The sequence below is a fragment of the Equus caballus genome, chromosome 14 (genome assembly GCF_041296265.1).
Source record: "Equus caballus isolate H_3958 breed thoroughbred chromosome 14, TB-T2T, whole genome shotgun sequence".
Taxonomy (NCBI): Eukaryota; Metazoa; Chordata; class Mammalia; order Perissodactyla; family Equidae; genus Equus; species Equus caballus.
Genome location: NC_091697.1, coordinates 84,997,637 through 85,021,617, shown reverse-complemented (window position 1 = coordinate 85,021,617; position 23,981 = coordinate 84,997,637). Strand labels below are relative to the sequence as shown.

Sequence of the window (23,981 nt, the reverse complement as noted above, 5' to 3'; positions counted from 1 at the left end):
AATAGGTATGGCCACATTTTTTTTTTTTTAAAGATTGGCACCTGTTGCCAATCTTCTTCTTCCTTTTTTTTTCTTCGTCTTCACCCCAAAGCCCCCCAGTACATAGTTGTATATTCTAGTTGTAGGTCCTTCCAGTTGTGCTATGTGAGATGCTGTCTCAGCATGGCTTGACAAGCAGTGCCAGGTCCGTGTCCAGGATCTGAACTGGTAAAACTCTGGGCCACCGAAGCGGAGCACGCGAACTTAACCACTCGGCCACCGGGCCGGCCCCAGCATGGCCACATATATTGTGTGAATTATGAATTTATGGCCCTGGATCTAAACATTATCAGTATATTTTTTCATAGTATTTTCAGTAGAAATATAATTCATCTCCTTTTTTAATTCTAAAATTGTGTGCTAGATGTGTTTTTAAAAATAATATAAGCCTTTCTGTATTTCAGTTTCCATATATCTTATCAAAACCTAAAATTCTAATTTTAATATTTCCAGTTAGATTACATCAATTTAAAAAGCTTCTACAAAATTTTTGACCTCGTTGTGGTAAAATGCTACCAAAATAATCCAAATCCAGTTAGTTTTATTTCATTATCTGATAATTATAAATTCAGAAAGAGCTATAAATTTATAGCAATGACATAGAACATTCTAAGAGAGGAATTTATTTACGAATCAGACTAAGTGCTGGGTATATTTCATGATGTATGGGTTACTAATCCAAATTATTTTGTCCTCCAGTCACAGAGATTATTATGATTTTGGCAACTTGCTACATTCATGCTTCAAAAATATGTATGACTTTTAAGTTGTATTATTATAACATGAGTTATTATATCAATACTACACTAAGATAACTCTTTCATATATTTAAAATTTAAGTGAGCTAAAAATGTTAAAACTTTTGCTATGCCTATTCCTGGAGATAACCATTGGCACTGCAAATATATCTATTCTAACTCTGTAATCAATAGAGCTTATAAATACATGATTATGGAGATATACATTTTATCTATAAAGTATTTTGGCCAAAATACAGTAAGATTTACTATATAAATGTTATCTAACATTATGGTTACACAGTGAAATTATCCTGTCCATTTGAGCTCTGCATATAAATGTATCTTATATTTCCATAATTAATATGGTCTAGGGAACTGATTATGAATTATCATTATCATATGGCAAAATGTGTATATAATCCCAATATCATCTTTTAAAAGCTCTATTCTTTTAGACTTGTTACTATGTCTATCTCAGCATCAATTTAACCATCATTTAGTCAACAGTTTTGTTGGGAAGATTAGGGGAAATAATATATGTTTAAATTTCTAGCACGGTGACTGACATAGTTAAACTTAAAAAAAAGAGTTAACTCCTTTCATGTTACTTTGTTTCCCTTTCCTTATTATGAAAAGAATTATTTTCTTTATTTCCTTTGTCTATACAGATGCCATTACCCATCAATCTTTTAGAGCTAATCAAGTTCTCTTCTCTGAATAAATAATAAATTTTCATTATTAAAGCTTTCATAAAACAAAATGAAATGTTTCAGATTTATGTCATATAATTTTCATGTTTCTTAAAACTGAAAAAAAAATGCAGTTTTAACATCATGATTAAAACTAAGCATGCCAGTGTCAGACTACTTGGATTCAAATGCCGGCTCTAACATGCTTAAGTCATGACCTTGAGCTTCAGACCCTCTCAAAGTCTAAATCTCCCCTATGTTGAATGGAGATAATAATGCTGACTGATTCATAGGGTTATCGTCAAGAATAAATGCGATAATCCACATAAAAATTTATCTTCACAGTGCCTGCAAAAATTAGAATAGAGATCAATTCTTATTATCGTTATATCATGTGCCAGTCTTTGTGCTGTTATATTATCAAAGTGAAGTCTCTGCCCTCAAGGAACTTATCATTTTGTAAAGCATACAGATAAAGAAACAAGCAAGTAGAATATATTTTTGTGTTTACTATGATGGGGTAAATAGAGGAGTAATAGAAGATTCATGTATCCTAATCTTGACGGTCAAGAAAGAGATAATATGTTTTAGCAAATACATGAAGGATGAAAAATAGTTATCCTGGACAAATGGAAAATCATGTATTTTTTTTTCTTAAAGAAAAACTTTATTTATTTATTTATTTATTTATTTATTTATTTATTTTGAGGAAGTTAGCCCTGGGCTAACATCTGCTGCCAATCCTCCTCTTTTTGCTGAGAAAGACTGGCCCTGAGCTGGCATTCATGCCCATTTTCCTCTACTTTTTATATGTGGGATGCCTACCACAGCATGGCTTGCCAAGTGGTGCCATGTCTGCACCCGGAATCTGAACTGGCGAACCCTGGGCCACTGAAGCAGAACGTGTGCCCTTAACCTCAGCACCACCGGGCCGGTCCTAGAAATCATGTATTTTTATGACCAGGAGCTCCTCTTTTCCTCATAACGGAAATATCCTTCACCAAAAATACCATTTACATGGGCATTTGTGACTCACATTATGATCTGTGATTCCCTGGTCACACTTGGTAGCACCTGACCCAAACTGGGATGAGTTTCTTCCCCCAAATTTTGGGATTTGCTATCAAAAAGTAGTGAAAGGAAGCATCTTTCCAGTAGTTGAAACTGGATGGAAGTATAATAAACTATGGCTGTTGGCCATGTTTCCTGCCAAGTTAAGAAAGCCAGTCTGCAAAGCAGAAAGCAGTGATGGTAAAAAAAATGAAGCTAAATCCTGGTGGTGTCTGATTCCTAACCTCTATGTGTTCCTAAGACTTAACTGCTTTCACGCCTTTTGGGTGTCTTGACTTTATAATCATTCCTTGAATTTTATTTTCCAATAACTTCACTTTTTTTCCTCAGCTAAAAAGAACAAACAAAACAAGTTATTTTATCTTATCTTATTGGCAACCAAAATTCAGAGGAGAAGATGGTTGAAAATAACCCAAGCTGAAAACATAGTTTCTGTGAAGAACAATAGGCAAGGATATGCTTGGTGTGTTCACAAAAATCAAATCAGGGCAGTCTCTACTCCAGATTTAACAGTTGAGGCCTGATTCTAACAATCCACTCAATAATTCTTTCTGTGAAGAAGGCCTGTGTCTTTTAGCTAAAAGTGTTGACTCTGGTTCCTCCCCACCAAATCTTTTCTTAAGTATTTGTGCTACTTTAGAAAAATTAATCCCTGCTTTGATCAAACTGCTAATGGTTAAGTCTGTTAGGAGTTTGATCAAACTAACACCTAACACCTGTTTTTCCCTCATTGCTCTATTTATAATTCTAGGATGGCTGCATGAGGCTTAATGTGAAATCCTTTCTGGTGATTCTCTCTGTGACATCATGGACCCCACACATATTCACTGGTGCCTGATCTGCCAGTGTCCACATCTTTTTCATCAGCCTTCCATGGTGTGATATTGTACTTTTGGTTTGCCACATCCTCCCCACCACACACAGCACACAATGACTTCTCCTGATAGAGCTCAATATTCTGGGTAGAGGTGCTTTCATCAATTCTGAGACACGTGAAAATTGGGCAAGTAAATAAATCAACATTTTAAAAGATCGTAATGAACATGAAATGAAAATCTAAAATGATGGCATTCCCAGCTCAAAGTCCTTCAGTGGATTTCTGTTACTCCTAAAATAGAGACCAAAATCCTTTATTTGGCTTGCAAGCTCCAGCAAGATGATATATGGGCCCTGCCCTGTTTCCAGCTTCATCTCCTATCATCCTCACTATTTTTACACACCATTCATATAGGCCTTTATTCAGTACCTAAAATTTATTGTTTCTTCCAGTTTCTGAGCCTTTGCAACTGCTGTTTCCTCTGGCTAAAGTATTCATGTCTAGATTCTCTTTACTTAATAAACTTGTCATTTAACTCTTAGCTCAAACTTTAGTTTTACAGAGAAACCTTCAATGACTCACAAATTTTTAAGTCCTGTCTGTTCTGTTTTATAGTTTCAGATACTCTACATTTTTCCTTCAAATCCTAAGTTATAATTATATGATTCTGTGATTCTGTAATATATATACATGACAATATATATTGTGTATGTCTACATGTATATACATATATACAGGTATATGTATATGTATATACATACACACACATACATACACACACACCCCCTCCTTTCTAGACTAGTTCTATGAGGGCACAGAACCTGTTTGTTTGCCCATCATTGGATCCCCAGAACCTAGACCTAGAACAAGTCCTGGTACAAGGAAAAGCAGTAAAGCATAGTTATATTAAGACTCTGAGCTTAGAAGCAAGATTTGAAGGGTTTGAATATAAGCACCGACACAGCCTTGGGTGACTTTGGGCAAGTTGCTTAATTTTTCTGTACCTCAGTTTTATTATCTAAAATTTGAGATTGATAGTACTACCTACATCATAAGTTGTTATGACAATTAAAAACAGGAAAATTGCTTGGAATGGCCCTGCTAGTCACCCCTCAGTTCATCAAACGCAATGTTGCATATAGATAGGGAAATATAAGGCATCAGAAAATAAGCATCTTCATTTCTCTCGAATCAACTTAGCCTTATCTCCATCTCCTGCCCTAATTGTCCCAAGAGAGTCTTGTGAGAAAAAAACTGGCCCCAAGAGCAAAGAAATTAGCTGCCGACAGCACCTAACTGCAAAAGTTTGAGACCAGAATGAAATAGTCAGCAGCAAACTGGGTCTCTCTCTATGAAGCCAGGATTTCCACTATCTGGATCTTTTTCACAGTGTCCTTAGGGGATAAGAAAAGATTTTCAGTAGATAAGAACATAGTGCTTACAGCTAGATAGATCTGCCATGATAGACTATTTTGCTCACAACTATTTGGCTCCCCTTGCTGAGGGAGAGTTCTACACTCCCCCAACCCTATGCTAGTGAACTGAGATGTGGCTTTGGGATTTGCTTTGGTCGATGAAATACGAGAGAAAATAAAGTGTGTCACTTCTGGGCAGAAGCTTAAGAGAGAACTTTGTATTCACCACATTCTTTTTTTCTTCTGTCACTATGACCTAAATACTCCAGGATGTGGCCATTGCAGAATGAGGAAGAAAATTTATACTGTTAATATAAGCCTTGGAAATTTTAAAACGTTCATGTTATTCTTTCTACATCTTATCCTAGCATATGCTAATTAACACACTTGGATTTGAATCCTTGCTTCACTGCATGCTAGTTCTGTGATCACGATCACGGATGAATTATCTAAACTATTTGACTCATAATCACCATATCTGGATATGGGAATAATCAAGTCCTTGATATATATATTTGATGGCACTCAGAATCTTTTTTTACCTACTTCTCACATTCTTTCCTATAAGAAGAGGTTAAAAAGCTAAAAACAATATTTCTTCCTCGCAGCTGAAGTCCTGGATAAAAAAATTACTCACTATAAATTAAATACACTTCTCTGAGACTTGGAAAGCATAAACGTAGCAGAGGCTATCTTCCAGCTGCTTTGGCTGTTTTTTGCTGCCAAGTAAAGATGTGGAGATATCTGTGTTAAGTCTCTGGCCTGGAGCCTGTGGAAGGCAGCTGTGGCAGAGCTGTAACTGCTTTGGTGGTCAAGTTCTGTGATAGGCTTGGAGTCGTTCCTGAGGGCCATCTTGGAGTCCACATCTCAACACTTACAATGTTTTGAATAACATAATTCCTTACATTTAACTTCTTCTTTTTTATTTCAAATATCTAGAACAGTTTCTGGTTTCTGTCAAAAATCCTGGCTGATTCTATTTTCGGTTATTGTGAACATCAAAATATACAACATGTGAAACATTCTTCTTCTGGTCTCAGAACATAATTAGTTCAATAAATATTAGATGTTATTATTTTTATTGACAAGCCTCTACTTAGATGCTTAAACACTGAAAATGATACTGCTACTGAGCTACCTCTGTGGTTCATTCACTCATTCAACAAACCTCTGTTAGGTGTGTGACAGTATTCCAGGTGCTGAGGATAAAAAAGCAAATAAGACAAGGTCAGATGGCTGCCCCAACTTTTTTTGATACCCCAGAAAAATAATTTCTCCAGGATCAGTTGCCAGTCAAACTCCTGATAATTTTACTTGTCCCCCATACTCATATTGACTATCCAATATCTCCCTTTGGGATTTTATAACTTCAACTCAGCTGCTGTGCTAACACACTCTCTCAGAAAACACCTATAATCCTTGCTAAATGTAATAATTTGCTTTATATGAGGCTCGAATCAGTTTCTCCAGCAATCTTTCTCACATGGATATTCCCAACTGCAGCAAATGTGAGAAATAGAAAAAGAAATACCTTCAAAGCCAAATGATTTCCCACTAAACTACTAAATCACTTAAACAGCCAACTTGGCACCATTAAATTTACTCATGATGGTGCTTCCCAATTAGAAAATGTGTTTACATGTTGGTGAGAGACATAGTTAGGATTTAATTGGAATTGATGATAGCACAGTAGTTGGTAAATTTAATGATGCCAACTGGTCATTTAGGTGACTCTGTCATTAGTTATATAGGCTGATAAAATCCTTATTTAAAAGGAGTATATTGCATCATTAATTATGGAACAGAGCTGCTCATTTCATGTGAATAGATGTGAAACATATTGAAGAAACTCAGGGATCTGTTAAACCAAATGTCAACTATGAGTAGACTGCTAGAGATGGAGATTCAAATATGCTATCACATACATAAAAGATATTAAAATGATAGTAGTTATTCAATATGTAGCCAGAGTGATTACCTGATCATTTTGGTGAATGAAAAATAAATACACTGGAAGACAGAAATGGCAGAAATTTCTATTCGTAATTGATTACTGGAGGATAATTTATATGATTAGTGTACAACTTCCTAACGATCAGTAGTGTAACTTTCTTTACTATTAATTAAAATTAATAAACCCCAATAGTAGGCATTTACTTAGAGCCTTAGAGTATAAATAACCAAATCTGTATAATGTGTGCATTTCAGGAAGCACTTTCATGTGCTTCATCTCATTTAATTGTTATAAAACGTCTGAAATCATAGCAATAAGGCAGATTTTTCTCAAATAATTTCAATGGCTTGCCCAAATCAAAGATAATATATTACCAATTCTAAATGTGAACTACATGAACTAGCATCTGATCTTATTTCCAGAGCTCTGAGTTAATTTTTGTGACAGTGCTGACGTGGTAAACATTATATAAATGTTAGCCATAGAAGTAGTAGTGGTGGTAGCAATAACTTTAGTAGTAACAGTATTAATAATAGTAGTAGTAAACAATAGGTAATAGTGTGAGTTTCAACTACACCATTTTCTCCCATATGTATTGTGAGAATATATATGTAATAAAACTGTAATTTAAAAGCATTTTTGTTGTACTAAATTTTCCTGTCAACAGAAATACATGGCTATTTACTCCTTCCCAAATATATCTTTCTTAATATATCTTTTAGCCACTAATTTATGATAGATCCGTGGGTTCAGCATTATAAAAACTTCTCTATTTCATAAGAGAATGGATAAGTTATACATATGATAGTGTTGAATCAAAAATGACATAATATTAAAATAATATGCTAGAAAGCGGATCCTAATTTGATATATAATGATCTGTTCAGTGTTCATAAATGCCTTTATCTGGTAAATTAAAAAAAGAAAACTAGCAATCATCATGAACATATATCAACATAGAGAAAAGTGTGTGAGCATACTAAATGAATTAATTCCTTATTAAAATAACCAATAGTTAGATATAAAAGCAATAGCACACTAGGCTGAAAGCTTGGTTTGTATACTAGTAAATTACTACCACACAGTTACAGATGTTCCAAACTTCTCCGCAGTTTTCTTGGTTCTATCTCAAAATAAGAAAGTACCCAAGTAATCAAATGTACCTTAAAATACTCTCAAAGGAAATTAAAATCCCCTCAAAAGGTAGCTCACTTCTCCTTTGTTTTACTTTCTTCCTCCATTCTTCTTACAGATTTGCACTTTTTGCTTCGCCTTGCAGATGAAGTGTCATCCAACAGATCCTGACTTTATTTCAGGTGAGTTTGAGTATTCTGGGAAAATGAACTGGAATCTCTCAATACCAATTTCAAATTCATAATAGAGTATTAATCCACCAGATGGATTTCAGTGTCTATTTCTGATCCAGCAAACTGTAGCTAAGAAAGGACTACATATTATAAACATGGCAAGCATAACTCATATCTGTTTTGGATGAGGAAGCAGTTCTGATAGAGGTGACTAATATCACGTAGTTTTGAAACAAATTACTTAACCTCTCTGAATCTCAATTTCTCCTTACATTGTCCAAAAGGGATATTTCAAGAACTCATCATATGTAAAAATATCATGCCTCATATAGTGTCTGGCATATGGAGGGCACTCAATAAATGGCGGCTGTTGTGGATGGTAGTGGTGGTGGTATTACTGGGAAGAGATCATATGGTTCTCATCTTTGTACTCCTCCCTAGGATTTACCATGGTGTCTTGTATTTAGTTGGTTCTTAATTTGTTGTTAAACTATTCAAATTATATGCTCTAGCAAGGGGGGATAACCAGGTAGCATTTTCTTCACATACATATATAAAGGTCAGCATATGATTCTGACTTCAAGAAACTTATCACAAACTTTTAATTCTGTTGGCACATAAAGAATATTTGTGAATCAACTAATTCTGTTGTTTAATTTCAAAAGTCTCAAGATTCTGACAGAGGGCAACTTTCCCTATCTTTGGCATGGTTTTCATTCTGGATACGCATTCATCCTCAGCAGGATGCAAATACTGCATCATAGAAAATTGCTTTATTTTCAAAGACTGTAATAGAAATGAAATGAATTTTGAAAACTCAGATATATGCATACTTGGTAGCAACAATTATGCCTACAATCATAAATATATCGAATGCCTCATTTGTTCTTGCGTTGTTTCAAAGATTACTTCTGAAATGTTCTCACAGAGCACTCTTTCAACTTTGTCATGTGTCCTAAAAACAGCAGTTATTTACATAAACAGACTGCATTCTACACGAGCTTTGGAAGCTTTTGTTTTTTGTACCTCTTTTTCTTCTTCTTTAAAAGGCAGTTAGAGGACTAGACAAAAGGAGACCATGACTCTTTCTGTGTAATATGTACATGCATATATTAGTATACATATATACATGTTTTGTATAAATTAATGAATAAAACTGTACATATTCATTAAGCACCCACTTAATATACGCAAATATTTTGGTGCTAGAGATTCAATAGCGAACAAGTAGATAAAAATCTCTACCTTCCTGGAGTTATATTCTTAAAGAGAAGCCAGAAAATAAACGTGACTAAAAATGCAAAGTGTATAGTATTTTTTAGTTTGGGCATGGTGCTAAGGAGAAAAATATGAAGCAAGGAAGGAAGGACATGTAAAAGGGGTGAATTTTAGACAAGGTTCAAGGAAATCTCACTGAGAAGTAGTGAATTTTAATGTTTACATAGGTATTGATCTTTCTTTTTTAAAAAATATGGGTTTTTTCTAATTTCAGAAGTAATTTAGGTTGATCCTTTAAAAAAATTGAAACACCATTAACATGTATAACATAAAACATGGGAGTCTCCTTTAATTCAGATTACGTGTGTACACGTTTACCACCTCCCTCCACTTAGGATCACCCTCTATATACTCTCTATATACTGCTCAGTAACTTTTTTTCCTTCATCAATACTGTTTCTATAGATTCTCATCAATTTTATTTAACTGGCCAAGAGACTTTAATGGAAACTGGAGTAAGTCTTGGGAGCAGAGTTTGAAAATATGAAGCCACTTTGGTAGCACTAAACAAGAAGCAATAGCCCACATATACATCTTTAAAAGTTATTTTGAGCTTATGACAGGTTAACACTTTAGCATAAACCCTTTCATTTATGAAACATGATTTTAGCTTGTCTGCATTCACAAAATTCCTTAATAAAGTCATTTATTTTCGATGATGGATTATGAGAAGCTTGTTCATACATCTAAAGCCTGACATTTTAAATCACTTTTTCATTTTTCAGAAATGAAGGAAATTCAAAATCTTTCCATGGTATGTAGAATAATGTCTTGTTTTTTTAACAAATGGTCTCATCCTTATTTTAATTTAAGGCCGGATTTTAAAAAGCATAGCTATTGATGAATGTTATATCTAAAAGTTAAACAGGGAAGTAATATTTTTAGTGAGAAATGATCAAAATTATCTACATAAATTAATACTTTATGATTTTTATGATCATCTCTAATGATTTGTTTGTTGAAATCCAATAATTGTGCCTTCAAGAGAGTCATTAATGTCACTAAATGGTCATTTCTTTCAGTATCACTAGGATTGTGTTCTTTGGTAACAATTCTGATATACTAACATGTTCCCATTAAGAGTGAGGTAAACAAGTCACCCTGTCTCACAGCAGTTAACGAATTGTTCTTTACAACCAAGATAGGTAAGATCGGACCATAATAATTACTTTCTCTTTTGTTCTTTCCTGTGGTTAAAATAGTTCTGTTCCTTTTTTCCAAGTAATTGGTATGGTGATTCTATTTGACATCTTCTTATAATTGGAGTGTTGAGGTGTCTGAATCACATCCTTGGTTGAGCCCTGTCCTTCTACAAATAGGTACCTCCCTAACAATAGCTGAAGATGAACTCAATGCAAGTAGGAAGGCCATTTTGAGCTATTTAAAAAAATGCAGCAGGCTTTGTAAAGATACTCTTACTTAGCAAAGTAAATAACCCATTGGAAAGTATTGAAATTTTGAAAAGCTTTCTTTGATGAGACGTTAAAAAGCAACTGAAAAAAAAGAAGTTATTTTCGTTCTCCTCTTTGTAAACAAGCACATTGCACCAAAATAGATTTTAATTCAGACATTATGAATATAAACACTTTATTTAAGATTATAGCAACAGATGTTTATTAATTTTTTCTAGAATAAGGTTTAATTGTGTAAAAATAGACATAAATAAATGATAAGATTAGCAGGAAGTAATTTAAGTTTAGAGTTGTGAGACTGTTAAGCTACTCATTTTTCTCCCATTTTGGTCTTATTATCTTATTTGTAAGTGATAGAGCATTTTGATGGTGGCAGAGCATTATTTAAATAATGAAGGGAGGAAATATCTTCAGGAATATGTTGTCTGAAATAGCTAAGTGTTGCGTGTGGAAAAATTTCTTATTTTTATAGTCTCTGTTCCTTGCCTTCAAAAGTTTGTGATTAAAAATAATTTGTGAGTCTGGCCTGGTGGCATGGTGGTTAAGTTTGCAGGCTCCACTTCAGAGGCTTGGGAAGTTCGCAGGTTTGGATTCTGGGCGCAGACATACCCCTGGGCCACACTGTGGTGGCACCCCCACAAAAAACAGAGGAAGATTGGCACAGATGTTAGCTCAGCAACAATCTTTCTCAAGCAAAAAGAGGAAGATTGGCAACAGATGTCAGCTCAGAGCCAATCTCCTTCACAAAATAAATAAATGAATAATTTGTGCATTGAAACAATGGTAAATATCAGTATGATAATAATTATAATAAAAGTAGCTAAGATTTTTTAAAAAAAAGCAACTCAAAGAGTTTGGTTTCAGTTTAAGTAATTATCATAATCAAAATTCAGTCATATAGCTCCGCAATTTCTATATCCAAAGGGTGTGAGTGACATTCTGGTTGGAAGTTGAAGGCTAAGGGATTTATCTATAATTTACTATTATCTAGTAAACAACTGTTTTTACTTAGTTGATATATTTATTGGGGTGATTTTTGAGAGCAATTCATGGAGGTAGGGTTGGATAAAGCTCCTCACTGCAGCCACTTCTCACTCTATTATTTCTTGGTGTCCTAGTGCTACCAATTACTGTTGGGAAGTCTGCTAGATGCTGAGTGGACATAAAATAAGAGACAGAGAACTGCCCTTCAAATACCATAATCACATATGTGGTGAGTGGGGGGGTGGATTTGGGTGAGAGTAGGTGTATAAGCAAATCGTTTCATTAGAATGTGATAGGTGCTAAAAGGAGGAGAGAGAAGTTCAAGTTGGAGGTTCAGAGAAGGCTTCCTGAATGAGAAGGTGCTTTAATTGAACCCCAGAGGGTTAGTAAAAAAAAAATCCAGAGCAGGATATCCCAAGTAGAAGTAAAAGCACAAGCACACGTGCAGGTATGAAAACGGTGTGGCCTGTGATAAGAAACAAAGTAATTCTATAAACTTGATGTTACTAGATTGTGAAAGAGAGAGGAAGAACATCTAGAGCTATTAATGTAAGTAGGGACCCTCCCATACAAGGCATTATATGCCAAACTAAGTGACAATAAATGTATTCTGAGAAGCAGGGCATTTTGAAAGTTTTAACCTGGAGTGTGATGGTCTGATTTCTAGTTAACATGGGTGACTATACTGATGAATGACATTTACATGTTCCATGAAAGCACGTTGGATAAGGAGAATAAGTAGGGTACCAGAACTGTCAGGGATAAAATTTGATTTGGAGAGATTTTCCAGGTAAAGTGATGATGCAGGTGTTGGTAGTATGGAGAAAAAGTTTTGGAGTGAAGTGAGCTGAGATGAGGAACTGAATTATGCAGATTCAGTATGAGGTGACTGTGGGAGCAACCAAGTGAATATGTCCAGTGGGAAAGAAGTTGCAAACTCGAGAAGACATGCAGCCTAGTGACTTAGTCTTGGGATTCATCAGTAAATACACAGTAGTAAGAACTTTGTGAGTGGATGTAATTGGCCAGCACAAATGTGAACATAGAGACAAATAATGGACCAAGAATAGAACGAGCCCTCTTGTTTGGATTACAAGTCAATACAGGGAAGAAAATAAAAGAGGTTGAGAAGAAATACAACAATAATCCTGAAAGGTAGGTCATTTCATCCCCTGATTTTTTCAGGTGAAGACTCCGAGCCTCTGAAAAATGTACCTTCACAAAATATTATAGCTAGGAATTGTCTGAGCCAAGAATCGACCCTTAGTATTTGTGACTCCAAAAGCGTGCTCTTTCTAGTATATTGTGAAGTCGCCATGCCAAACAATAATGTTCTTAAGGGTAAAGATTTTGTCTTCGACTTCCAAAATATCCCCAATCTGTGAATACATAATAAGTGCCTTAAAGAAACACTTGATGTTATTCCATAAAAGCCATAATGCATTAAGATAATTGTCCTTTCCTGAAATCTTAACCAGATGTGTCCTTTAGTTATGCTGCTTTTTTGATAATTTCTTTTCATGTTAACATTTTGATATTGATAGTGCAGTTTAAAAATCTATGTTCTGTAAAGCATATTTAATTAAGTGATTAAATATAAATTTTAATACATTGACTTTCATTCTTTCAAAACAAAAACTTTTATTACGAAATTATATAAAACTCTATTATATGAAAAATTTAACTATTCATTCATGAAATCAAATGAGGCTCTCTTTTATTTTTTAAACACAGTAGGATATGGCAGTAATGGATATTCCTTGCACTTGTTCATAAAATGTTAATTTGTTTTCAAGAGACTGTTTTGGGGAAACGTAGGAATCACTAGTCTTATCAGAAATTTATCATAAATTATCAAGGTATCATAGTACCTGCCTTTTCTTACTATGATGGAATTTTGCTATAGTAAGCTATAACATCCAGAATTACATTAAAAACAAATTCAGATCCAATGAACTGCTGACAGTGATAGAAGATGCTGTTTCCTTTGCTATATAATGCACCCCAAAGTTAAGTATTTCAAAACAAGAGAACATAAGATTTTAAAGCAGAACATTACAGTGATCTTATCACATCCTCTTCCATTTGTGGATTCCTTTTAGACACTCCTCTCCCCTAATAACTTAGAGATATAAATGACCTTAAAGAAAACATCAGAGTTATCACTGAAGCAACATGAAATTTTAGAGAGATCTATTGTTTATCCAACTACATTACAGAGTCAAGAAAAAATGCAGAGTAACCCACGTCTACATATAGAGTAAGTTATGTAATATGCTATTTTGTCATTTTAAAAGTTATTTTCTATTTGGGCTGATATAATGTAATTTTCTTAGAATTCTAATTTAAGTATTATTCTGTAGCATGTATATGTTTTCTAACTTTCACGTATATTTTAATTTTTTTCATTCTTTCTAATTTATGGAGACTGTATGACATGCCAAACATTGTGATAGTTTCTGTAGATAAAATGATAAAGAAGATACAACTCCAGCTTCACAACTGCACCTCCTGTGCAAAAGGCAAAAAGTTACTATAATATTGTCACAAGTTGAGTTCTCCAGATGCAGATGCTAAGACAGAATTTGGAGTGCAAATGTTTAGTAAGGATCAATATTTGTGAAATAGATTTGTGATTTGAAACAATGGTAAATCAGTTTTCCTTTGAGGGGGTAACAGGATTGGGCAGTGGAGGTAATCAAACCACAATATAGGACTGACTAAGCCTTGGCCAACTCAGTAGAGAGCTTCGGAGCAAGTATTGACCGTCAAAGTGTCCTGCCTGGAGGTGATATAGCCAGGCCTTTACACTTGAGCCCCAGTCAGTCACCAGATGTTGGCTGTACAAAAAAGTGTGTAACCTTGGACATGGGCGTTCTCTGTAGCTGAGGCAACCCCTGAGGGTCTGACAGATGGAAACTAGACAGCAAGTCTTTAGTTAAAGAAAGATGTGGTTGCACATCTCCATATCTACCGTACTCCATCATAAAAACACTCAGTGAATTTGAATTACTGGGAGTGAGGGTAAGGGGGCCATTCCTATTTTCATCCTCAGTTCCTGACACTATTTCTTCTTATTGCACGTGCAGAGTCAAATAAAAGTCTTTAATTCAATGCATATACTGCATACTGAAATATGACATCTGTCACTGAGCATATTCCCACCAGGCTGCCCCTCCAGTTGGGTCTTCAATAACCCTTTTCAGTGTTCTATCATCCCGGGAGCTTGGGTGGTATAGAAATGATGGGCCCATTTCTGCCCTCTTTTGTATAAAGTGGGTCACCGATCTGACATGACATTGTGTGGGATCCAGTGCCAGTCATTAAAACTGTGTAAGCCCTCAAATAATAGTGCTGGCTGAGAACTTGTGGGCAAGAAAGGCAAACCCACACCCAGAATATGTGTCTATTCTTCTGATGAACCACTGGCCCTTTCAGGATGTAAGGGTAACAATGTAGCTAACTCGATACCAAGAGGCCAGTTTGTCTCCTCAAGAAATGGTCCCTATCAAGACTCAGCATTGGTATCTGATGCTGACTTGGTAGATCAAACTTAGCGGAGTTGGTGCTATTTGTTTCACGCACAGCCTCTGTAACCACCATGGCCACTTCATGCACATGTTCGTTGTGCTGGCACTGGGAGATCAGATGACAGATGCAAACTGACGTCATCTGACTGGCCCATTTTGTCCACTTGGATGTTTAAAGCCTCTTCTGTGGTAGATGCTTTCTGGTGGTCTCGAGCATGTGAAACTAAGATCTCACATTGTGCCACTGTCGCATGTCCATTCATATGCCTCTACTCCAGCCCTTCTTGTCCTCAGTCTCCTAATTTGGTTATCCTCCTTCCTTTGGTGCATAGTTGTCTGAGTAACTGGCTGGGGCTTTATAGCCATACTTAGTCAGTCACCAGACAGGCTATTTCCAGAAAACATATGACCTCAGGCAAGATGACCTTTTGCAGCTCAGGCATATCTTGAAGAAGCTCAGAAATGGTGATTTGGAGAACTACAAGTCGCTTATTATGGAATGAGCAGCATATGAGAGGCAGGGAATAGTCGGATATATAGTTGGAGAAATAATTAAGGAATGCCTTTTAAACTTGTAAACCATCCTATAGAACTTGAACTTTATTCCAGAGGTGCTGGATCCATGGAAGTGTTTCAGTGGAGTAGTAATATGCTCACGTTTCATTTGTGCTTCAGAAAGATCACTGGAGCTGCAGTCTGAAAATAGATTCAAAGAGCTACTCTGCCCTCCTCAAATATTGACAACTTCATAGGATCTCTCTCTAGTAAAAAGACCTCCTATATTTCCAAAGGCAACTGTTCACCATCCAAATGTCCAATTATCTGTGCTTCCAAATTTGCTGTAATACAAAACGACCTTGAAAAATTTTTGATGAGGCCAGCATGCAGAGGAAAACTCCGGTTATAGTCAAGAAGGTTTTATGGTAGAGTCATTCCATCTGTGTTCAAAATCAGATTTGATGGCTAAAATCAATTAAAAATTTTTATGACATCTGTGATAAATGCAGAATTTGATTCTGTCTATAGCAGTAAGCAGGAAGGAACCAAACCAGGTTAAATTTCAAGATACTAGACCTGATAATAGAGTATATTTCACAAGTAGTCATGCAAATTGGCTAAAAGTAATGACCAAATTAGAGATCTTAATAATGATTAGGCAGATTAAAAATTTTAATTTATAGAAAACAGTTTTAATATAAAATAATCTTGCTACAAGGAATACAAGAAAAGCTCTTATTTTTATTCCTATTACGTACATTACTTTTCCCAAAGGATACAACTTGGATTTCATGTTAGGAGAAGCTACAATGGCTGGATTTTTTTTTACACTGGAAATCCTTCAGATTATTATTTCAGTACCCAGATATTTATGTCAGATCAACTTAGTAAAGAATAAAAAACTTCAATATGGCTAAAGAATACTTTGTAGCTCAGGAGGGATGGCCTAAAGTTTATAGGGGTAGATAAGAAAGAACATTGGGTAAAGTGGCAGGCTCTGATACATAAAATTAAAAGACTATAATGCTTAAGAATACTATATAAGGTAAAATAAAGATTTGGATATACGAATTTCAGTCAAGTGTAAGCAAAAGCAATGAACTCTTCTTGCATAATTATTACAACTAGATACAGTTGATTTGTATGTGTCTAATCAGGACTGTGCTCTCTTCAGTCTAGTTACAAAGGAATAGTGGAGATGAGAAAGCATGTAATAGGGAAACACTTATACAGAGAAAATGAAAAACTTACCATACTGTACGTGGGAATCCATAATGGAAAAATACAACTGGTAAATGCTCATGCATCTGAAACCATTTTGAGATATGGTCTCATTTTCTATTCCACAATGAATTACCTTTTACCATCCAATTAGAAATTTTCCTCTTTAGTCAATATTTAATTTTCTTTCTCTCTTATTTTCCAAAGCATAGGGGTTTTCTCTCCCCCTTCATTTAGAATTGAGGTTCTGGGATGTTTTTCCAGCTGAATAAGCAAAATGCATAAATCTGGACAGTCACTGAGCAGGAGCACTGGTCCCACTAAGGAGTAATGAGCACATTCCTTCAACTGTTTTATCATCACTGTCCTATTTCTGTGGGTCAATGAAAAGAACAACTTATAAGACCATTTCTGTAATTCTCCAAACAGCCCAAAATGAGACAATTAGAAAATCCTTTCACCTTAGTGGCTGATTCTTGTCTGTTTAATGTAACTCAGATCTCTTTGTGTCTGAAAAGCAGTTTTATAACTCAGCAGTTTTCATTATATCCTTGTTTTTCTGATTGCTTCTTTAAAGCATTCTGTACTTCATGCTACTTATTATGACAGATTTAAATAAATACCAAGGCACCTTTCAGCATGACTTAAATTCAAGTTTGGCATGATGATTTATACAGGCCCACCCTCTTACCTACTCCATTTTCCTCAGTACAGGCCTTCAATGTGGTTCATTAAAGAGTTCAAGAGTTTATCTCAGTGACTAACCCAGCCAGACTGTGCAAATAATTTTCAAATAAATAGAATTTGTAGCTATATGTGGTCATTAACCATTTCTGTGAATTAAAACGCTTCTATTAGCATGACCAAGTTTTAATTTATATTTCGTGAACAGCAACCAATGGCATGCCAAGAAAACTGAAGTTTAATATATATGTGTAATATATTTATGTATATTTTCACAATTTCTTACATGAAGCCAAATGACTATAATAATGTTGAGTCAGAGACATTTTTCCTTCATTCTATAAAAATTATTAAAAATCTTGAGCAACATGATAGACATAATAGAATTGTTATGAAAATGGGCATATTCTATAACTATACCTTCCAGCGTGGTAGTCACTAGCCACACATGACTATTGTGCACCAGAAATATGGCTGGTGCAGCTGAGGGACTGAATTTTAATTTAATGTAAATTTAAACACTTTATATTTAAATCTAAATAATAGTCATTTGTGTCTAATGGCTACCATATTGGATAGAGCAGATCTACGACAGTAAGAAACAGTTACTGTACTCACATTTTCACAATATTGGGAGCAAACAAGTGTAATTCTTAAGTACAGTATAAAGGTATAATATTAGACATAGGGTGGCTAAAGAAATATAGAAAATCTCTGACGCAGATTATAAGAAATGGAAAGACATCAAGGAAAGTTTCTAAAAGGAAAGAAAAGCAGTTGTCTTGAAGGAGTTAGAGCCCAGAAGATCCTTTACTGCACTTGCAAAGGAAACAAATTATATTGATTATGACCATACTCATTTTCAAAATAGATTATTCCATTCACTGTGATTGGTGCTTGTGTTTCCTTCTTCCAGTCTTATACCTCTGTGTGCAAGAAAACGATCATCAGGAAATCTCACAAGCAAAGTTTAAGGAGTACCCACCAAAATATCAAATCAATTCCCCACTGGATACCAAAAAGTACAGGTAAATGTTTTGGAGTTTAGTAATCTACCTTTTCCACGTGCTGTTTGAAGAAATGTTTTACTGCAAGCAATATGTAATTCTCCACTTTTAAAGTCCAGAGGAAGAAAGTCATTCATTGTTTTTTCCTGTCCTGTCTATGTACTTAATTTTAAAACAGGTCTAACTAACCATTCATAGTGGAGCTAGAAGGTGATATTAGGAAGCTGGTACACAGTCCCGCTTATGACAATGAACAAGAATTCCCTTACTTTCCTCCTTCCCTTGTTCTTACTTCCTGTTGTGTCCCGGTTGAACCTGACCTCCAACCTGTAATTTTTAGCCCAGTTTGTGACATACTCCTCACCATCCATCAAATGGACTTTTAAGCTGACTTCCTATAATTTCAGCTCTCGGTTCAGTACTGAATTCTTGTTTGTTCTGTTGCCCCTCCTGCTCCTGACTACTTGGGGTTAATGTACTTGCCCTTCTCTTTTGTACTCTAGAAGCAAGACCTCTGTGTCCATTAGCTTGGCTGACACTCAGATTGATTTATTAGAATCATAAAGTGATTTTATAGATTCCAGAGATATCTATCTAGTATGTACTCAAAGATACCATTTAGAGTATTATCTACATTTTCTGAATTTTTAAGAGGATTTGATTTTAAATCAGAAGCACACAAAGGACAGTATGGGATATTGCCTAAGTATTCATCTTTCTGCCCTTTGAAAACACCAGGTGTGAAAATTAAAGAAAGCCATGAGTTCCTTGATGCTCCTCCCATCAAGTGGGTGGGCTCTGTAACTGCTTTGACTAATAGAATATATTGGAAGTTTTGCTATGCCTGTTTCTGGTTCCAGGCCTTTAGAGACTGGCAGCTTCCACCTCATGTTTCTTGGAACACTCCCTCTTGGAAGTCAGTCACCACGCTGTGAGACAGCCAAAGCTGCCTCACAGAGAGGACTAGCCTGGCTGAGCTCCCAGCCAGCAGTCAGCACCAACTTGCTATTCCATATCAGGAGCCTCCTCAAGACCTAAATCTGATTTCATTTATGAAATCCTGGACCTTCATCTTGAACATGATGCTATATTGGGATGAAACTTTTGGGGTTTTGTGAGGGGGTAAGTGTATTTTGCATGTGAGAGTAACGTAAGTACTTTTGGACGGAAGGCTAAGTGTGACAGATTAAAGATGGTCATAAATTCTTTACGCTTCTACTATTGACAGTTGTAGTCTGTACCTACCTTTCTTGAGTCTGTGGGCTCTATGACAGCTTTGAGTGTGGCAGAAGTGACATATTAAGAGACCGGAAACTCCCACTTCCTGTCGCTTGGAACATTCACTCTTAGATGCCACCACCATCCTGCGAGGAAGCTGAAGAAAGCCCTTGGAGAAATCCACATAAGGAGGAACCGAGGCCCTGAGCCAATAGCTCTAGCTAAGCCCTCAGCCATCAGCCAGCACAAATTTATCAGATATGTGAGTAGATCTTCCGGCTCTCTTGAGTCACCACAGCTGACGGCACATAGAGCAGCAATGTGCGCACAACAGAGCCCGTTTGTATTCTTCATCCACAAAGCCATGAGATAAATAAAGTTCGTATTTCAAGCCACTAAGTTTGGGCAGTATTTGTTACATAGGAATAAACAATGAGAACCCCAGAGTATTGTCAAAGTAGAATGTTTCTTCTCCCTCCTTGGAATTCTCTTCACATAAATCTTTGCAAGGTTAGTTTATGTTCAGCATTTAGTACTCACTTAAATGCAATATCATTAGAAGTGCATTCCCAGTCTTAGGTATCCTTATACTCTTAAACTCATCACATTATATTTTCACTGTTTATTTCTTTGGGCTTATTAACTGTGTATACCCACTCCCATTAAAATTAGAATACAAATTACGTAAAATAAGGAAATTTGTTTACCTTGTTCTTTGCTATATCTCTTTCACCTAAAGCAATATCTCAATATATATGTGCTTAATACATATTTATTGAATAAATTAATTACTAATTATATTCCACTAACTTCACTATAAAAGAGGATCTGATTTTGTGGTAATAGAGGTAAAGAGTACTAGAACCTTATAGGTTCATCTTCTATATCCAAATGCTTTTGTCATTGTTTCTCAATCATTGAGCCACCAAATTAAGAAACTAGATTCTGACTGAATCAGATTTCAATAATGGTTCAATCACAGTGATATTTTATACCTAGAAGCCAAATATCCAGAGAGCTGTAATGTTAGTTTAGTTCCTCACAAACCAATGCAATTTGAACTGACCTGATTAAATGTGTAGTGATTTTTTTTTTTTTTTTAAGATTTTATTTTTTCCTTTTTTCTCCCCAAAGCCCCCCGGTACATAGTTGTGTATTCTTCGTTGTGGGTTCCTCTAGCTGTGGCATGTGGGACGCTGCCTCAGCGTGGTCTGATGAGCAGTGCCATGTCCGCGCCCAGGATTCGAACCGACGAAACAGTGGGCCGCCTGCAGCGGAGCGCGCGAACTTAACCACTCGGCCACGGGGCCAGCCCCAAATGTGTAGTGATTAATTGGAAAGAATAACATCAAAATCCCTAATTCAATCACAAGAAAGTATCCAATATATGGCCACAGTTGTGTTTTGAGTCTCTCTCATGGATTGGCTGTCTCTCTGCTTTGCATGGGAGCTGGTCTCACACAACATTTTGAGTTAGATGATAGTTTTACACACATACACACATATTCTCACACACACATGCTTTCTCCCACTCTTTTCCACATAATTCAAGTCACTTACTGTCACCACTACACTTGTTCAGAAGCATCTATAACCACATGTCATTCCTTTGTGATGGATGGCTTTAATCAGTGGAAGATAAAGGTTACAGTCTATTTCAAAAAAAAGTCTAACTTTCAGAGAGTAAATTATGCACGTGGAATCCAGAGGACATAGTCACTGTACTATGTACTCTTTCTTTACTCTCTTTACTTCTTAGCGTCCTGTGTCTCTTTACCAAACCCTTATGGAAGGCACATCAGGAGGTCTTTCATCTTCACATCCTTCCCCTTTGTCTTCTACAAAATCTCCTACACTGTCATTTAATAACAAAGAAATATTGAGGTTCTTATAATGCCCTCAAGGAGACTAACTTTCAGGATTTTCAGTAAGGTGGCAGACCAGAGCGTAAGTTAGCATCCTGTGCACCCGCTGAATGTATGAGGTAGCTAGCACTCCTGTACTGCCCGAGTGAATGGCCAGACCTGTTTAATGAACACAAATTATCCCTACCTCTGTTGAAGCAATCTTTTTTTCTCTCCTAAAATATGGATTGGTGTGTGTATGTGCACGTGTGTGTGGTAATTCCTCAAGAAAACTCCCGCTAACGTTTGGGTTGCAAGAGTACTACTGAGTCGGGTCTTATATCCTTGATTGTATAAATACGAAGAAGGAGGTCTCTTTGTCATTGAAATATGAGAGGAATCATTACAAAACTGTTAAACCACGAGGAAGTATGACCCTGATCATTAGATCACAAGGGGCAGGATAATGCCTGTGAGTGTTTGACGTGCATTTTCAATTTGCTGACCACTGCTTTCCAAGTGCATTAGTTTTCTAGTATCTGTTAAAACACTTACTAAAAACCATTTACAATTTGCATGTTTGGAATTTCCTCTATGATCTGAGTTCATTTCTTTTCCTTTGACTTGAAAATGCCCTGTGTAAAATTTCAAGGGAACCACATGATTATCTACCACAGCCCTTGACAAAACCAAAGCGATCACACTAATATTCCCCCAGCTTCTACTCTCAGACACTTGTGAATCCTGTCATCCAACTCATCATGGTGCTAATACATTCCCAAGCACTGAGGACTCAGAGGAGCACGATGCTTCAGTGTGTTTATAGAATACATTTCGTGTAGACAGGCACGAAAGGAACAGTTTGCATAATCATCTGCCAAAAAGAATCCATCTGTCAGAAGAGTGGAAGCTGGTATCAAACAAGTTCACAATCTCAATTTCCATTCTATGCACTTCATTTCCTTGAGCCTAATTATCATTGTGCATATAAATAACAAAAATACTTCTTCCTGGTTACAGTTCAAAATTCTGGTCTTGGCAAGAGAGAACAATGGCTGCTCATTTCTACTGGGCTGTACCATTCAGATGAGTGCATCAGGGCTGGAAAAGCCAGGCCAAATTCTGTTGTTGCCAATGCGAAGCTTTACTTTACTGCTTGTGGCAAATGTGGCATGTGTGAACAACAGAAATACTGTCTCATTTCCTTAGTGTTAACTAATCCTGGTGGGGTTCCAAAGAAGAAACACAGCCCAGTTCCCCTGAAAAGTATTCATTTTTGTACTTATTTTCCAATAAAGTTCTTAAATTTCTGCCCAGTTAACTATAGCAGAAACATCAATGTTCAGAGAAAAAAAGTACAAAGATTCATTTAAAAAACTATAATAAAATTCAAATGTTAGGCAAAAATGCAAAAAGAAAATTGAATTATTTGCTTCATGAGATATTCTTTATTTAAAAATTATTTGTGGGGCTGGCCCAGTGGTGCAGTGGTTAAGTTTGCATGTTCCAATTTAGTGGCCTGGGTTTCCAGGTTCAGATCCCGGGTGCGAACATTGCACTGCTTGGCAAGCCATGCTGTGGCTGGTGTCCCACATGTGAAGTAGAGGAAGATGGGCACAGATGTTAGCTCACGGCCAGTCTTCCTCAGCAAAAAGGGGAGGATTGGTGGCAGATGTTAGCTCAGGGCTAATCTTCCTCAAAGAAAAAAACAAATAAATAAAAACAATTTAAAAAAAGATATAATTCACTAACCAACAGTAGACATTACGAACCCCATGGTAGATCTGGGAGGTCTGTACTTTCTTTGCTTTTTTTTTTCCTAAGCCATCAAGGAAGGTAGACATTACTAGTTGAGCTGAAAGAATAGGTAAATACAATAAGGAGAGAAAAAATTGCAGAAAGAGGCATATTTTGTTCTAGGGGCATTAAGGATTTTTTCAGAATAAGATTATTGCTCCTATAAATTTTCATTTCTTTTTTTAACCACTTTATTGAGGTATGATTGACATACAAAAAGCTATACATATTTAATTGAGCAAAATTCTTTGACTGTTCAACCCACTCTAGGACAGCTGCCAGTTCCGTCTCTGCTTGGGTTTTGCCCTGTTCCAATGAGCATAATAACAAACCAAAAGACTTCTTTCCTGCTGCCATTGTTCCTGCAAACTCTGCAGAAAAACAGCGAGGAATAAGGGCCCTCTGTAGATTCTTTTTTAGCTATAGAGCATAAACACTCATCCCATTGCTTAAATTAAGGAGAGTTCTTAAGTAGA

At 36.0% G+C, this 23,981-nt stretch overlaps 1 long non-coding RNA gene across 1 annotated transcript in view; it reads left to right on the top strand.

The window, feature by feature from the left end:
• Positions 1-23,981, top strand: part of LOC138917326 (uncharacterized) — an 82,585-nt gene that overhangs the window by 35,653 nt on the left and 22,951 nt on the right. The window contains exons 3-4 of the long non-coding RNA XR_011425161.1: positions 7,978-8,041; positions 18,556-18,667. This is a non-coding gene — a long non-coding RNA (uncharacterized lncRNA). The remainder of the gene's footprint in view (positions 1-7,977; positions 8,042-18,555; positions 18,668-23,981) is intronic.